This window comes from Lissotriton helveticus, chromosome 7 (assembly GCF_964261635.1).
Source record: "Lissotriton helveticus chromosome 7, aLisHel1.1, whole genome shotgun sequence".
In the NCBI taxonomy this organism is placed as follows: Eukaryota; Metazoa; Chordata; class Amphibia; order Caudata; family Salamandridae; genus Lissotriton; species Lissotriton helveticus.
Genome location: NC_136068.1, coordinates 1,539,790,216 through 1,539,808,936, shown reverse-complemented (window position 1 = coordinate 1,539,808,936; position 18,721 = coordinate 1,539,790,216). Strand labels below are relative to the sequence as shown.

The window sequence follows — 18,721 nt, the reverse complement described above, 5'->3', positions numbered from 1 at the left end:
AGCTGTGACATTTCAACTCCCCTGCAGTAGGAAAATGGCTTCACTAATCAACTAAATTATTACATTTTCTAATGCGGTAATGGATGTTCACAGACAAGAACAGGGTTTTAAAAAACTCTGTCACTAAAACTAGTACTTAGAAAACACGACGAGGCTTCTAGTTATCCTCTTCTGAACAACATGTATGAGTTAATAAGCAACAGTTTCTGGTATTATTTTATTTATTGCTCTGCTGGGAAAAATATCAGCCGAACCGACATGCGCCTACATGTTACTGTATACTAGGTCCGCTTTCAAAGTCATTTTATTTGACTGCACGAAACATTTGTAACGAATTGCAAGTTGCACATAGGTACAATTGATCCAAAGTGCATATGCATGATTTATTTGACTTATCTGCAGCCAAAATATCTCTGGAGCGCTTGACCCCAAAGCTGGGGAGCCGGGTTCGAGTCTCAGCAGGGACGCTCAACATCCTGTGATTCTGGGCAAATCACTTCATCTACCCGTGCCTTAAGAGAATGTATCCGTCTGTAAGGCACCTGATGCTCGTGTAAAGCGCTCTGATGCCTTGGGGTCGAGTACGCGCTATATAAAACAAAAAGGGCAAAGAAATATGGCACCTGGGAATTCTGTGACCTTTAAGGGACTCGAGCTACGTCCTCGTTTGTTGGTAGCATTCCTTGGTGGGACTTGGAATGTCCGGGTACCATAAGATAGGAGGTATGGTATCGCATGTACAGTTGTATGCCAAGCGTGTGAAAGTAATTGCATGTACAAACTTAGCACATGGTCGGTAATTTATAAGACTATGATCTTCTCTAACTCTCATTTTGTTTTAGTTTCAGGTGTGACTCAAAAAGGAAATAATTCAGGTAATTGTTGGCAAAGCTGTGTCTCCACAGGCACAGTAACCGTATAAGTGGGGGAGGGGGTAAGGCATAAGGACTGATTGTATTTCTAACGTGCAAGCAAACAGTATCACTCTTGTTGTCGCCATCATCTCAACGCGGTGTTAAACATAGCGTGTGGTGGTACTGCATAGCTGCCTGTAGTGTAATCTACTGCATTGCTTTTAGGATAGAGCAAAATGTGAGCCATAAAATCAATGCTGCAAATGGTTAAAAAAAAAATCCTCAAATGACCTGCCAGCCTAGACACTCTTAAAACAGTAAGCATGTCCCAACTCAGGTTTGCGGCAAATCGGATACCTGGGTAGTTAAAGCTAGGCACCTTGGCTGTCGGGTTCTCCTGAAAAACAAAGCTCTTGGATCTAATTTTCTTTGGGCCACAAGTCAAGATAAGGATTTTTGTTGGTTAATCTTCAGTTTAAGATCCCCCATAAGACCATTAAAAACGTCTAAAAGGGCCTGCAGTCCATTAGCTGTCCTTGTGATTAGGACAGCGTCATCTGCTTATAAAAGTACAGGGACCAGCGGTGATCATATTTTAGGGAAATTTTTTATGTGAGATGCTTGGGCAAACTCAAGAGCATTAATATAAAATAGAAATAAAAGAATAGCTAAGATGCATCCCTGTATTACCCCTCTTGTGACCTTGATAGAATGGGTACACTCACCATTAGATGTCTAACGGGCTTTGGTGGATATGTCCAATGAAGGCGCCTAAGGAGATCCGTTAAATGGGGATCAATGCCGGCTTGGTCCATTAACTCCCATAATTTCCCTCTGTTCACTTGGTCAAAGGCACAGGAAAGGTCCATAAAAGCCATATGTATGGCACTTCTCCTGGCCTTTACTTACTTCCCAAGAGTTAAGTGCATGTTTAGGGCCAGCTCAAGTGTGTCCAAACCAGGCTGGAAGCCATACCGGATATCTGAAAAAAAGAAATTTTTCATGGTCCATTCTTCTAATTTGCCCAGAATTACACGCCCTATGATTGGTTCCCTCCAGGAATCCCGGGGACCTGACTTAAACACTTCTCTCGGTACATTAGTTAACAATCATCAGGTCATTTTAAGCGCTTCAAACCTCCATCAATACGCTCTATAGAACAGCAATGTAATAAATAAAATGGAATGCTGTATTACTTATATAAAAGCCAATATATTATTTCTAGCTGTGACATTTCAACTCCCCTGCAGTAGGAAAATGGCTTCACTAATCAACTAAATTATTACATTTTCTAATGCGGTAATGGATGTTCACAGACAAGAACAGGGTTTTAAAAAACTCTGTCACTAAAACTAGTACTTAGAAAACACGACGAGGCTTCTAGTTATCCTCTTCTGAACATGTATGAGTTAATAAGCAACAGTTTCTGGTATTATTTTATTTATTGCTCTGCTGGGAAAAATATCAGCCGAACCGACATGCGCCTACATGTTACTGTATACTAGGTCCGCTTTCAAAGTCATTTTATTTGACTGCATGAAACATTTGTAACGAATTGCAAGTTGCACATAGGTACAATTGATCCAAAGTGCATATGCATGATTTATTTGACTTATCTGCAGCCAAAATATCTCTGGAGTGCTTGACCCCAAAGCTGGGGAGCCGGGTTCGAGTCTCAGCAGGGACGCTCAACATCCTGTGATTCTGGGCAAATCACTTAATCTACCCGTGCCTTAAGAGAATGTATCCGTCTGTAAGGCACCTGATGCTCGTGTAAAGCGCTCTGATGCCTTCGGGTCGAGTACGCGCTATATAAAACAAAAAGGGCAAAGAAATATGGCACCTGGGAATTCTGTGACCTTTAAGGGACTCGAACTACGGCCTCGTTTGTTGATAGCATTCCTTGGTGGGACTTGGAATGTCCGGGTACCATAAGATAGGAGGTATGGTATCGCATGTACAGTTGTATGCCAAGCGTGTGAAAGTAATTGCATGTACAAACTTAGCACATGGTCGGTAATTTATAAGACTATGATCTTCTCTAACTCTCATTTTGTTTTAATTTCAGGTGTGACTCAAAAAGGAAGTAATTCAGGTAATTGTTGGCAAAGCTGTGTCTCCACAGGCACAGTAACTTTATAAGTGAGGGAGGAGGTAAGGTATAAGGACTGATTGTATTTCAAACGTGCAAGCAAACAGTGTCACTCTTGTTGTCGCCATCATCTCAACGCGGTGTTAAACATAGCGTGTGGTGGTACTGCATAGCTGCCTGTAGTGTAATCTACTGCATTGATTTTAGGATTCAGCAAAAAGTGAGCCATCATATCAATGCTGCAAATGGTTAAAAAAAAAATCCTCAAATGGCCTGCCAGCCTAGACACTCCGTAATAGAGAATTCTAAGAGCAACCCAAATGTCCATGTTTACATGGGTATCAAGCCTAGACACTCCGCCATGCATTGCAGACAGCTTCTCCGATAGCCAGTGTCTTCTCGCAACTCCCTAACAAATATGGGCTGACCTACTAGACCAAGGCCCAAAAAGTTCTGTCTGTGACATGACCGAGGGCCACATTGATGCCAGCATGGTGGGGTGGCCAGGGCGTGGGAGGTGCAAGGTGGGCGTAGGGAAAGTGACCCATGTACATATAGTGGTTGAATTGCACCTGGGATAAATCCCGGCTTTCACACGTGACCAAACTGTGTGTTCGTAGGCTTTATTATTTCATTTTGACTCCTTTTTAGGTCTCGCCTGTCAATGCGCATGCGCATTGAGCGGAGCGAGACTATAGGGGCTTAAACAAGAGTTTAACTAGACTGGTGATTTGATACTGTGCCCGTGCGCTTTTAGGTCAATGCGCAAGCGCATTGAGCTAAAATGCGCATGCACATCATCAAATCGCCAGCCATCTGTTCCCCAGCTTGCCGCCTCCGCTCCTGCTCTCTGCTGGCTGCTCCTCCCCTAATTATTCACGGGCGGCCGGCCGTACTTTCACTTTCACGGCCGGCAGGCCGTGTCTCGTTTTATTTTTTAAATGTGGTACACATTCGAATGCCATTGCATGCTGCACCCGTGTTTTACGCGCACACCGCGATGTCACTGCCTGTTCTACAAGCCGCCTTGTTACCCTATGCTACACAATACACACACGGATAGAATAGTACAGTGTACAAATGCACACCGCGATGTCATTGAATGTTCTTGTATGTTGAACACACCGTGATGCATTGTGTGCTCACGTTGTCCCAGCTCTGGGCTGCAATAACTATGCATGAAATGTTTTATTTTTCACCTCTTAGCATTTCCCACATTTCCTCCCTACTCCTCCTACCGTCGGTGTTTAGCAAGCTTTTGCACGTACCCGTCACGCATGTGTTCTCTTTCCCTCCCCTCCCTCCTCCACCCCCACCCCACTCTCTCTGCTGTTCCTCCCCCAATGCTGTGTGAACGACCTCTGGAGCTTTTGTTTACCTTATCTACTTGGATCGGACCACAGTGGTCCCAGCATTTGTGCACTGTGCTCCTCGTAGTGATAACTTTTTTACGTTAACAGAAGCACACAGGCTTGACTCTATGAAACGTGATAAATACAAAACCATTCAAGTCCCCATGCATAACGAATTACAATAACAATTGATGATACCTTTAACTTTAGTACAAGTACGGCATCATCAATTGATTTACTTTTAAAATAAAGATCTGCGCTTTTTCTTAGCGCCGCCCGTGGCCGCTCTCAAGGACATAGTTCATTATATTGCTCACTTTCCATGGAGAGTTTCAGGTTAAACAAACCAGAGCTTTGGATTTGGAAGACTCCGGTCATTTTTTGGAGGGGTCTCCACTCGCTACTGATTTTCTCAGTCTCTTCAATACGCCATAGCTAACATACCAGACATTAAAACTCCACTGTGCAGACTTTCAGCCCACTCCGGCACCAAACAGCTATTCCTACACTGCATCGCGCAGGCACAAAAGCGGTACACTACAGCTGCAGCACAGCTCCTGAAAGCTTGAATAGGGGGCGGTTACGCGCACAGTACAAGAGCCGACTCATTTAGAAATAACAGCATGGATCCTTCGCCTTGGGGCATAACGTCATACCCCACTCTCTCTGCTGTTCCTCCCCCTCCCTCCAATGCTGTGTGAACGACCTCTGGAGCTTTTGTTTACCTTATCTACTTGGATCGGACCCGAGTGGTCCCAGCATTTGTGCACTGTGCTCCTCGTAGCCAAAAAACGAATGAAGCAAGACATTACGAACAAAGCTTTGCTGTGTTTTAGGTTCTTAATTAGGCAATGGCTCGCGTAGACACCAATATATTTTTTAAGCTGCTGACTTTTATGTCTTTTTGACAGCGTAGCATCTTAAGTTTTGTTGTGGATAAGGCTTAAAAGTTTAATTATTTGCACCCACTGGGCTTGAACACAAAACACTGGCATCATTTGCTCAAGCAAACAATTTTTTTGTCTTATAGCAGTACAAACGGGGCTTCTTCCACCTCTGTTTTTCAGCGTTCACCACATTGCTCCGTCGGCAAGTGTTTTATCACATAATCTGCAGTTCGGGATCATGACAGTTTTAATGTTGAACAATTGCATGCTGTTTCCAGCTGGAGCATTGTTTTTGTGGAACTCCGGTCACATTGAGCCTCTGGAACTAAAGCATGCAAGGATGGTGGAGTTTAGTAACCATAGACTGCTTTTTTTCTGAAACTTATTGTGTTTCTGTGTTTACCTCGGTAAATGCTCCCCAGTGGAAGACGCTGTAAGGATTTCACTTTTGTGGGATGGGAATAGTTACACTTTGCAAACGAGACTCTTTAGTTTTGCCATTTACATGTATGGGTCTGTGACAATTCGAGTAGGAGTGTTTGTAGCCGGGTGTCCTTCATGTAATTACACTGCCAGCAGGCTCCTTTCTTCCCGTCATTAATGGGGGGCAGGGCTCTGTGTGGACCCCTAGTTTTGCTTTGAAGCCAACTGCACCTCCCCTCTCTCTCACGGCCGCCAGGCCGTGTCTCCCTTTATTTCGAATTACCTGATGATAACGTTCATTTTCTTTCTTTTTAGCATCACATGGCAGTCTGAAAATAGAATTCTTAATCAGTGTTGCATTCCAAATGCTGTAGGTGTCACATTCGCGAAAGTTATAACTATTGACATTGTAAATGACAAAGCTATCAATTTAGCTGTTTTAAAAACCAACAAATAAATAAAATATTTGTCATTTACAAGACCAATAGCTCCAACTTTTCTAATGGGAGACCTATTGCATTTCCAATGCTTGTTCTCATTTTTTGTTGTTGATCTTTTTATTGAACATACATCTGTTTCAATAAACAATACAGAGGTATCAATCAAATTATACATTGTAGAGAGGCATAGGAGGAGAATTATCATATCATCGCATTGTATAAGAGGGGAATGCTACGGGGTTAGGGAGTCATCTTGTTCAGCTCAGCGGGGCGTCACACAAATCTCTCCACTGTATGTATTCCAGGGACTCCATACGCTGGACCACTTTTTGGGGCATCCCCTGGCGGAGTACACCGTTTTCTCTCCATACATGCACCAATCGAGCTCTCTTTCCCAAGCTTCAATTGTGGGCAATTGGGCCACAACCCATAATTGTGCAATATTTCTTTTGGCAATCATGAACCCTTTACCCCAACTCCTTACCCTTCTAAGTTCCATTTATTTCGTCTTCTACTCTCTTGAACTCTTCGAGTAACTAATGTAACGTGTAACTGATGTAATTTCTGTTGAACCTTGTGTAAAGCGCTCTGATACCTCTGGGTCTAGCCAGCGCTATGTAAAACTCTCTAAATAAATAAATAAATACTGTAGCCCACTGAGTCTGATGAGTGTTCAGGTCTGTGTGTTCCCATATATTCAAGAGGCCCCTACGCACTTCTGGGCGAAGATGGACATGTAACACAGCATTGATTGAGTCATGGACCAGAAGGAGCTGATATGTTTGCACTTCCAGATACTATGCATGAATGTCCCCATATTGCCACATCGCCGCTTACATTCTCCATTAATGGATCTTCCCATTAGTACCAAACGGGGCCCAGTGATATATATTCTAATGAGGATTTTAAGCTGCACCAACCTAAGGCGCGCCGTAATGGCAACCACTCTCGGGGAGGACACTGCCTCTTGCCAGTCCACGTCGTCTATTCCAATCCCATCTCGCCACCTAGGCAGGGACATCATTTTAATGTGGTGGCTCTGCCCAGGAGTGAGAGGGGGAGTAATTTCCAGCTGGCAATGTCTGTTTTAAGCTTACGCAGGGGCGGAAGAAGGTTTTGAGGGTAACAGACTGTAGGATCAAGAGAGAGAAAAATTCCCAAATATTTAAAGCCCGTAGTGTTCATTTGTATTGGGCAGCCTCTCCGGGGAGGGGGGGGGACTGAGAGGGGGGTAGGGGGGAATGGGAGGATCTCCCCAGAGAACTAACAATAGGGACTTACTCCAACTGACCTTAAAACCAGAGAATCTGCCAAGCCCAGCTAGGATATCCAATACTACTATAAGGGACTTTGTGGTGGAAGCCAAATAGAGCAAGATGTCACCCGCATAAAGCGAGACGCGATCTTCTAAGTCAGGGGACCATCGTAGACCTAGCAGCATAGGATCTTGTCGGATCCAGGCTGCTAACGGTTCCATGGCCAGTGCGAAGAGAAGTGGTGAAAGGGGGCAACCCTGGCGGGTACCTCGACCAAGTAGAAAGGTAGCTGATAATTTATTGTTGACTACCACTTGGGCCAAGGGCTCTGGGTATAAAAGTCATACCCATTGGACCTATTTAGGGCCAAACCCCATCTTGGCCAAGACCGTCCAGAGGTATGGCCATTCAATAGTGTCAAATGCTAGGGTTGCGTCTAACAATACTATCACAGCTGGTTCTTGTCCTGTGAGTGCCCCATCTACAACCCCATGAACTCTGCGCAGGTTCAAAGCTGTATTTCTGTGTGGCATGAAGCCGGATTGATCGGGGTGAACTAGGCTACTAATTATTTTGACTAGGCGATTGGCTAGAAGTTTGGCCAGGATTTTCAGGCTCAGCGTTTAAAAGAGAAATTGGCCAGTATTAGGCACTGTCAGTCCTGGGTTTTCCCTCTTTATGTATAGTGACTACGGTGGCTAATCTCTGCTCCCTGGGTAGTATTTGGTGTTCTCTAGATTCCTCAAACATGATTTTTAGGTAAGGCGCAAGTTTATCTGGTCGCAATTTGGATAACTCAATGGGGATACCATTGGGACCTAGGGCTTTCCCTGACTTTAAGGAACGGATTGCTTGAGCTATCTCTTCTGTTGTTAAGTCACTATCCATGAACTTTTGGTCTTCTGGGGAGAGACTGGGACCTTAATATCTCGCAACAATTCTTGAGAGTCCTCTTCAGTGTACGTGGTGACTGTCTTGTAGACAGTCTGAAACTGGCTAGCAAATCTGCTCACTATGTCGTGTGGTTCAGTGAGAACGACATCCCAGTCACCCCTGAGTTCTGGGACCAGTCTGCTTGCCCACTCCCTCCTGTCTAGGCACGCTATGAGTTTCCCTGCTTTGTCTCCCAGATCTTAAACCCTACCCTGTCGCTTCCTACCTAGTGTCTTGGCCCTGTCTGTAACAAGAGCTTTGTAGTCATGTTGTTTCAGGCTCAGTAAGTGGAGCTTATCCGGCGTCAATCCAGATTCTAAGTCCCTCTCCAACCTATACATTTGGGCCTCAGTGTCTAGGACCTCTTTTTGTTTGTTTCTTCCTTCCAGAAATAAATGCTGAGTCCTGACCCCGGATTACAGTCTTGAATGCTTCCCATAGGTCCTAGGATGAGGACAATGACCCCACATTGTCGGAAATTAATCGTCTGTGGCTTTGATAAGGGTTTTAAGGATTGTCAGATCCCGTAGGTACCAAGGATTAATCAGTGCTATCCTACCCACTTTGGTCTGGTTGAGGACTATGTGAACCCAGACCGGTGAGTGGGTAGAAACGCCACTAGCTAGGTGCTTAATTTCATGGATATATGCTGCGTGTGCCGTGGGTACTATACAGTAATCCATGCGGGAGGGTGCACCCCAGAATGATATGTGTTTTGTATCTGATCTGGATGATATGTTCTCCACCCATCAACCAGCCCCATGTCTCAAGGAAGTCAGTCTACCATCGTGAAGAGAGTCTCACCTCCCTCAGGGGTTAGCGATTTAGGGTGCCCGAAACTACTGAATTAAAATCGCCCCGAGGACCAAGAGACCATCTGGAATGGTGAGCAGGACCGAGCCCAGGTCCGTGAAGGTGGTACCCTGTAGGCCTGGAGGGACATACACAGACATGAATGTTGTGGTCCGGCCCTCCCATGCGCCCGAAACCCCAACATATCTACCTTGAGTGTCCGTCCATGTGGAACTTATGGCAAGGGGAAAGTTTTCTTCACCATGAGGCCAATACCCCGAGAGCCGGAGGTAAATCCCGCATGTGCAACCATCCTGTATCCCCCTCTGTACAGTGCCTTACATAGGTTTCTGATCAGGTGCCTCTCCTGGAGCAGGATATCTGGGGCCTGTCACTTGACATACTGGAGAACTACGCTATGTTTGATTTTGTCCCCGAGACCGTTAACATTCCAACTCAATATTTTACAATTCTTGTCCCCCATTACACCTACTGTACATTTCTTGAGTCCTCTGTGATGAAGCCACATTCAAATACTGAGGTTAAAAACATATCAATTAAGCAATACAGCTCCCCCACCCAACAACCCCCCTCTCTGTTGCCCTGCACTCTGGGCGTGGAACTGCCCACATTTAAACTTGCAGAGTGCCTGTCGCCCTATAAAGGAACTAAATGCAGAAAAGTTAAGAAAGTGGCATCCAGTTTCCCTTTTCCCCCACAAAAGGATAAAGATTATAAAGTCCCCAAGGTGAGGCATACATCATAGTTCTAAATGTCAGCCATCAGGAGAGGATAGGCCCCCCTGAGGTTCGGCTGCTAAGCAGCCAGATACCTGTTCCAGTCTTCGCAGGAAGAAGTCTTGAATGTGGAGCCATCGTGTTCATTTCGGTCTCATCAATCATTGGCCGGAGAGGCAGCTGCTCCACCATCATTGCGTTAGCGTGAGGCCTGTGTTGTCGGCGTTCAAGCCAGTCAGCCGCCTCCTCCGGTTGTTCGAAGAACCAGGTCCTCCCTTCAGCTTGAACTCTGAGACGCGCCGGGCATAGCATCGAATATTTCAGTCCCCTTTCTCTTAGTCGCTGCTTCACCATAATGAATGATCATCTCTGCTTTTGTACTCACTGTGTAAAGTCCTGAAAAAAGGAGATGTCTGCGTTTTCATAATGGAGGGCGATCCCCATTCTAGCGTTTTGAAGGATTACGTCCCTGTCCTGGAAATCCAGTACTTTCGCCAGGATCGAGGGCGGTAGGGCTCCCGGTTTGGGGCGACCACTAGGAACCCTGTGAGCCCTCTCGATGACAAAGAATTTGCTAAGGCCTTTCGGCTGTAGATGTTGTAGGATTATGTCCTCTACAAAGAGGTCTGGGGCCTGTCCCTCAGCCTTTTCCAGTACGCCCAAGATGCGCAGGTTGTTGCGACGTAGGCATCCTTCATAATCGTCCTGCGCGGCCACCTAGTTGTGTTCCTCAGGTGTTTTATTCACTTCATCTAGCAGTGATCACTGCTTCGAAGCTTGAAGGGGGGGTGACATCTCTTGTCTTGCGAATCTCGGGCATGTGTACTGCAGCGCTTACTGTGTTTAAGTTTCAGAGGTCACATTTATTTTTCTTCGCCGCGTCCGATTAAAAACAATGAGCTCTTGTAAGCAACGTTGCGGATCGCGTTGGTATTTGAAGGTCATGTTCTTTATTGCCACGATTCCTTACTGTCGTGTCTGGGGCGGTTCACTGCTTCTCAAACAATTAGAGCGGACCTTTTCAGGTTGGGCTTCTTGCCCTCGCCTCCCTTTGGGTGGCTTTATTCCTCTACCCAGTGACTTCTTCTCTTCACTCCGACTCACGGAGCTACATTCCGTTTTGTGGCTCTGCTCTCCCATCCTTGTCTTTGGATGGTAGGCCCATATGCCATGTGTGCTTTACAGCCCTTACCCTGGGTTGCCCGTTGTGAGTCTAAATCCTTCTTTCTTAAACCGCTTGAGGTCTCTTGCCTCCTCTGCTCTCAAACAGTTGCAGTCTCTGACAATGCTGCATTCGGTAGGTCCCTTACTCGGATCTGACGTCTCCTTGTCGGTGATGCCTAATGGTAGTTTTGTCTTTACTCCTGGGTTCTGGACTGGTTGTCCTTCACTGTAATATGTGGTGGTTGCAGCTTTTCTGTTGGCTGCTGTGATGGTTCACAAAGGAGCTTTCTCAATGGTAAGTCTTGTGCCTCTGGTGGCACAGGTTCACACAGGCCAAGGGTTCAAATCCTGCCTATTCTCTGCATCTTCTTCTGCCTCCGGGGGAGGTTTAGGACTTAATAATTACGGGGGTCCCTCCCAGAGTGGTGCACTGTTCTTTTCCCTCCCTCAGTTTACAATATACGGTGCATAGCACGGTTGTTCTATGGTGATGTTTTTCACCATACCTTGTTTTTTTTTTTCCTGCTCCCATGTTTCACAGTTTTTGGTGGTGGCTTCGCGTTCTGACGCGGAAAAGTCTTTTGACGAAAACTGATGTCTGCGTGCCGGGGCGGGGCATATATGGCTCCGCTGACGTCACATCCATAGATGACGTCAGAGCGGAGCTGTACGGTGACGCCCCCGGCGCACAGAGGTGCTGCTGCCAAAAGTTTTCCGGACCAGTCTGACGCCTGGGGATATTCTAAGTTAAGGAATCTGCGGCTAGTCTCTACCAGATACATCTTTACCGAAGGTAAGTAACTTGTTCGTCTGGTTTGTGAGTGACATGGGCTGAGGGGCCCCCAGGAGGCAGGGTGAGTCAGCACTAGGCTGAATAGACCTATCTGCATTGGGAGTAGTGGGAGGAGTAGCACCTCGGCCTGAAAAGGGCTGTGCCTGCCTTCCACAATGCTGGCTCCACCTGTTTTGGTGCGTCTGATGACCCTGGTCCACACTGACAAAGGAAGAAGTTGTGCACTGGCAGAATGCACCCAGAACTGGTTTGGACTAGGTACAGACACTCTCTGTCTTCAGAGACAAAGGATTTGTGTCTCTAAAAAGGGGAACCCAGACCCCAGAACTTTAGATCACTTCTGGACATCAAGACTGACCTTTTGCCAAGGAGAAGAACCAGAGAATCTGCAGGAGTTTTTGACTTCCCTTGTGACAGTGTGTTGCTTTCTGAGGTAGGCCCGAAGTGGTTTCTTTATTGCCAAGGAAAGGAGAAAGACTTTTATTTGCAACTTTCATCATCTTCAAGAAGAATCTCCAAGGGCTTGAACTGTGCTTGCCTCCTGCTGAAGTCTCAGGGATGCAAGATTTCCCACCAGCCCCCCCTGAATTTCCTTGCTGGGAATTCTGTCTGCAGAAGCCTGCGTGTTGTTGGTAGCTGGGAGAGCATCCACAGATTTTGCCGTTGCATCATCGGAGAAGTGTCTCGCCACCGCAAGGGTCGCCGTCGCATCACCGGAGAAGCGTGTCGCAGGGCCTGTCGCTGCATCCAAGTTGCAGAGTCACCGCACGGCTGCCGGGCGTGCACGCATCGTCTTTACGTCATTGCATCGCATCAAGGGCGCCATCTTCTCGCATCGCTACGGATCGTTACATCGTTGCGCCATCTTGTCGCATCGCAACCAGGAAGCACCATGAGATCGTCGCATCACCTCCTCTCCGGTAAGGAACAGACGCATCACCTACTTTGTGCAAGCACTCAGGAACAGACGCATCGCCTTCCCCAAAGCAAGGAACCGACGCATCGTTCTCCCTGCTTACCTTTTGCTTATCCTACATGACGCATCCAAAGGTACTTTGTGAGAAATGTGTTGCATTTACCATCTAAAGTGAACTAAGCTATTTCTACCATCTTAAAGTCATTTCCTTAATACTGTATTGTGGATTTTTGTCATTTGGGTCTTGTGTTAGGTCTATATAAAGAATACTTATTTTTATAAAACATGTGTTGTGTCCATCTGTAGTGTTTTCACTGTATTACTGTATGTGTTCACAAATGCTTTACACACTGCCTCTCAGATGAGCCTTCCAAGCTATCACAGGGTTGAGATGGGGTTATTTAGGAGTGTAGCCCCCTTACTCTGACTAGAAGCAAGGGTCCCTATTTGGACAAAGATGCAAGCCATTGCCAACTAGAGACCCCCAGTTCTTAAACTGACATAGCCTGATTATTGCAGGGAGTGCTAGTCAAGTTAAAAGGGACTAATAAATGATCTGTCCGAGGCAGAGGATCCTCTGCTCTCAAGGTGTGGTCGTTAGTAAAAATAAGGTCCAGCAGATGGTCAGCCAAATGAGTGGGTGCATATACTTTTTGACTCAAATTTACCCCCTTTAGAGTATCGGCCAATTGAGAGGCCAGGGGGTAGTTGTCATTGTCAATATGGACATTAAAATCGCCAAAAACTATGAAGTTGGCATGTTTTATCACTGGCATGTTTTAGTGATAAATCAGCAATAATGTCATATATCTGCGAACAATGAGCAGACAGAGAGTCCGGGGGTCCATAGACTAACAATCATGCAAAAGGAAAGGTAGGAGAAATTTTAATACAAAATTACAGTGCCTCAATCAGCCCTGTACTCTCAGTTCTCTTAAACGAGATCTCCCAGTCCTCCCGAAGGATCACAGCGAGCCCGCCCCTGCCTATTGCCAGCCCGATTGACCGCTGCCATCCTATAGCCTTCAGGAATAACCAGAAGTACATTGGGATTTGAACTTCCTCTGTTCAAGGCATGTGGGCTGCTGAATTCATATCTGTGCATAGATCGCTGCCTAGTGTTGGGTCCGGATGATTGCACTTTGTTGTCTTGGAAGAGTCTTCGAAGTATCACGAGATAGGTGACTCCTCCCTTGGACTACAGTGCGCATGGGCATCTTCTCCATCCTCAGATTGTTTTTTTCCGCCATTGGGTTCGGATGCAAACTCCTATACTCCAACTCGGAATCGAAAACAAGACTTTTCTAAAGGCCAAAAGGCCTTCGACTTCGGCGGTATTGTTCTCGTTCGGTACCTCTCGACGCGGGCCGTTGGGCCTTTTCGACGCCACGTGAGCCAACCGTCGATGGAAAGAAGCCCGTTTAAAAGGTGCTCACAATGCCACTCCAAGTTCCCACATACTGATAAACATTCAGTATGCAACAAGTGCCTTTCCCAGACCATAGGGAAGGAACCTGCCCAGCCTGCGCCCAGTTTCGCTCCAAAAAAACTATACGAAACCGACGGGCTGCCCGGCAAGAAATGCAGCGACAGGCACCGGAACCGGACAACATCTTCGATGATGACCAGGATCTACAGGAAGCCCTGGACTCGGACCTAGAAATAGTCACCGTCGAGGATTACTCCGACTCTGACGACGAAATCCCGTTGGGGCAAATCGTGAGTACAACACCCCCGACACCGATTAACCCGTTAGCAGAGGCTCCGGTCGAGGCATCGCCAAAAGGCCTTAGCCAAGATCACAACCAAATTTCGCCAGCCCCGCCTTCCGGCTCGGCTCCGAAACCGAAACCATCAGAAACCCCAGGGTCCAGTGCCATCGTCCCACAGAAGGTTCCAGAGCCAAAGAAGGTCACCGACCCAAAGGGCATCGATCCAAAAAAGGCCGCACAGCCAAGGGGCGTCGAGCCAAAGAAGACATTCGACCCGACAAAGGCCGTTCAGCCAAGAACCGTCAACCCCAAAAAATCGGTCGACCCGAAGAAAGGCACGCAGCCAAATGGCGCCGAACCGAAGAAGGTCGCCGACGCGAACAAGCCTGCTGTTCCGAAAAACGTCGACCCGGCAACCGGTGCCGTACCGAAACCAGTGTCGAAACCGGCAAAACGTGTCGACCCAAGGACAACGGCTCCAAAGACACCAGTCGATCCAAAAAAGAACATCGACTCGGTGAAAGACACTCCTCCGAAGAAGCCTACGGAGCACAAAAAACGTGTCGACCCGAAAACTCAGGTCGACCCGAAACCAATCCTCAATCCAAAATCGGGGCCCGAGCCCAAAAAGCCACACAAGACTACAAAAGTCGTCGAAAAACCAAGTGTTACCGACCCAAAACAGTCTAACACTAAACCCAGGACTGTTGAGGAAGAATTATTCCACCCAGATCCATCAGATGACCAGGCAAAAATATACATAAATCCAGAGACTGATAAAGTTACCATTCTGCATAGGAAAAAAAGACCTTTGGACTTTCAACCTGATTCTCCTATTCCACTGAAGAAAAAGGACTTTGGGACTTCTCCCTCAAGACCCTTCAGCCCTTTTCAACCTATCATGCCTACCACACCTTTTGCACCTTCCTCACCTTCTCACCACGGGGACGATGAGGGGGACACAGGGTATGAGCAACAGCCTCTATATGATTTCCCACAAGATCCTCACCAAGAGGAACCTTGGGAAGAACCAACAGACCCTTATGACACCCACCCCATCCCTGATGTACCCACTTATCCTACTAAACCGTCACCTACTGATGACACTGTAGTCTTCAACCAACTCATAGACAGGGCAGCACAATTCCACAATGTGGACATGCATAGTGACCCTGTGGAGGAAGACTTCCTTTTTGACACATTCACTACTGCAGAAAAGTGTCAAAACACTTCCCATGCCAAAGGGAGTTCTAAAACACGCACCGACATATTTAAGGATACAGCCAGGGCACGGGTGATCAATCCCAGGATAGAAAAAAAATATAGGCCGGCTCCTACAGACCCTACTTACATCAAGGGCCAGTTGCCACTAGACTCATTGGTGGTTGCCAACGCACGAAAAAGAGCCAACTCTCAGACGACAGGGGAGGCACCTCCCCCTGACAAAGAGTCAAAGATTCTAGAGGCATCAGGCAAAAGGGTAGCTGCACAAGCCTCCAACTCATGGAGGATTGCTAATACACAAGCCCTACTGGCTCGGTATGACAGGGCACACTATGATTAGCTTGAAAGCCTTATGCAACACCTGCCCGAGCCTTTCAAAGCACAAGCCAATGATCTCATCCAAGAGGGAAAGTTCATATCAAACGCCTCCATTAAATGTGCGCTTGACGCTGCAGACACCGCAGCTAGGTCAATTAATACTAGTGTCTTGCTACGCAGACATGAATGGCTGCGTATTTCTGGTTTTAAGAATGAGGTGCAGTCCACCATTCTTAACCAACCTGTCAATCAAGATTTTCTATTTGGCCCTGCTGTCTACACCATTTTGGACAAAATGAAAAAAGACACAGAAACCGCAAAATCTATGGGTGCATTGCAGTTTCTGCAACAAAGGGGCTCCTTTCGACGCTCCTCATACAGGGCAAACACACGAGGGAATGCTTCACAAACATCTGCCTCATACAAAAGTAACACACAAGGTTCCTTCACCAAGAACACGACCAGGGGAGGTTACAGAGGTAACAGTAATATGGGAAGAGGGCGTCGAGGCAATAACACCAGGGCCTCCACTGCCACAAAACAGTGACTTCATTACGCTGCCTCCACACCGCTTAACACCGGTCGGAGGCAGACTACAACAGTTCCTACCTGTCTGGCACGCAATTACCACGGACAGGTGGGTGAGAGAAATTATCCAGTCTGGTTATTGCCTAGAACTGACTTCTACGCCACCAAACATACCACCCAAACATCGTCCTATGTCCACGGAACACATCACCCTGCTACAGCAAGAGGTGAAATGCATGCTGGAAAAGGGGGCCATAGAGCAAGTCCCTTTCCACCAACAAGGGACAGGAGTATACTCCCTATACTTCCTTATTCCAAAGAAGGACGGTTCCCTCAGACCAATATTGGACCTCAGACCCCTAAATCAATACATACTATCGGAGCACTTCCATGTGATCACACTACAACAAGTGCTCCCGTTGCTACAGCAAGGAGACTTCCTAGCAACACTGGACCTCAAAGATGCGTATTTTCACATACCCATCCATCCAGCCCACAGAAAATACCTCAGGTTCACAATAGACGGTCAACACTACCAATTCAAGGTTTTGCCCTTCGGGGTCAGCACGGCTGCAAGAGTGTTTACAAAATGCTTGGCCACAGTGTGAGCACATCTCAGGAGGCAACACGTCCATGTGTACCCTTACCTGGACGATTGGCTAATACAAGCAAAATTGTACCAAGAGTGTGCAGCACACACGTCACAAACAATCCAGTTGCTACACAGCCTAGGCTTCTCAATCAACTACACAAAATCGCATTTGCAACCTTCCCACGTACAGCAATACCTGGGAGCCACCATAAACTCCTCAGTGGCGAAGGCATATCCAAACTCAGCGAGGATAGCCAGTATGCAAACGCTCATTCGCAAATTCCTACCGCAGCACTCTCTCCAAGCTTGAGTGTTTATGCAGCTCATAGGCATGATGGCCTCCTGCATATTCATTGTCCCCCATGCCAGACTTCAAATGCGTCCATTACAAGAATGCCTAGCACGGCAATGGAACCAGGCTCGAGCACAACTAAAAGACCTAGTGTTGGTGGACAGTCGCGCTCACAACTCTCTGCAGTGGTGGAATCCACAAAATCTTTCCAAGGGGCGACTGTTCCAAGAGCTGATTCCACAACTAGTACTAACAGCGGACGCATCACTGACAGGCTGGGGAGCCCATCTCCTTCAATACACAGTACAAGGGCTCTGGACAACCAAGCAGAAAAGGCTGCATATCAACCAACTAGAGTTGCTAGCGATATTCCTAGCCCTGAAAGCATTTCAGTAATACTTGTACAGCAAGACGGTGTTGATCCGGACGGACAACATGACCGCAATGTACATCCAGAAACAGGGAGGAACGCACTCTCCACAGCTGTCCCATCTGGCACAAAGCATATGGAAGTGGGCGATTCCAAAAAACATTTTTCTCCTAGCGGAACACCTTCCAGGGAAGGACAATCAAATTGCCGACCTGCTCAGCAGGCACAGCCAACAACTACACAAATGGGAGATTCACCCCCAGGTTCTCCAACCATTCTTCGAAGAGTGGGGTCACCCAGAGATAGACCTGTTTGCCACAAAAGAAAACTCAAAATGCCAGTACTTTGCCGCCAGGTTCCCACATCCGTTGTCACAGGGCAATGCGATATGGATGAACTGGTCAGGCAGATTTGCGTACGCTTTTCCCCCAGCACCTCTCTTACTTTACTATCTCCATCTCTGCCACAATGGCGAAAAACAATCTGAATATGGAGAAGATGCCCATGCGCACTGTAGTCCAAGGGAGGAGTCACCTATCTCGTGAACTTCGAATACTCTTCCAAGACAACAAAGTGCAATCATCCGGACCCAGCACTAGGCGGCGATCTATGCACAGATATGAATGTCAGCAGCCCTACATGCCAAGAACAGATGCATACTGGTGAGTAGCATATTCCTTTCGGTTAAGAACATAAGATCCCAGGAATATGACTCTTGGCTAAGCCAGATGTCATCCGCATGTTTGGGGAGGGATCTGTAATTGATTAAGCAGTCCCTTATATCCGACCTAGGGTCAAGTTCTGAACTACCCCAATTTGCAAACTTTTGCAAATTTCTTTGCTATCTTATTCACTAATGGGGCCACTTTTATTTTGATGCCAAGGCCAATGTTCAGTCTCATTTCCGACCCTGTTATATGGTTCAGCAAAAACTGTACTTAGCTGCTGTTCTGGCTGTCTGACAGATCTTTGCGCACCGTACATTAGCGCATTTAGAATCAGATTAACAGTGTCATGCCACAGCCTCTGTTACTAATTTTTGAAAG

General features: G+C 46.9%; 1 long non-coding RNA gene across 1 annotated transcript in view; it reads left to right on the top strand.

Annotated features, from left to right (window-relative positions):
• The first annotated feature begins 842 nt into the window (after positions 1 to 842).
• The window catches only part of LOC144767526 (uncharacterized), a 69,888-nt gene continuing 52,009 nt past the window's right edge, over positions 843 to 18,721 (top strand). Inside the window, exon 1 of the long non-coding RNA XR_013598241.1 lies at positions 843 to 875. This is a non-coding gene — a long non-coding RNA (uncharacterized LOC144767526). The remainder of the gene's footprint in view (positions 876 to 18,721) is intronic.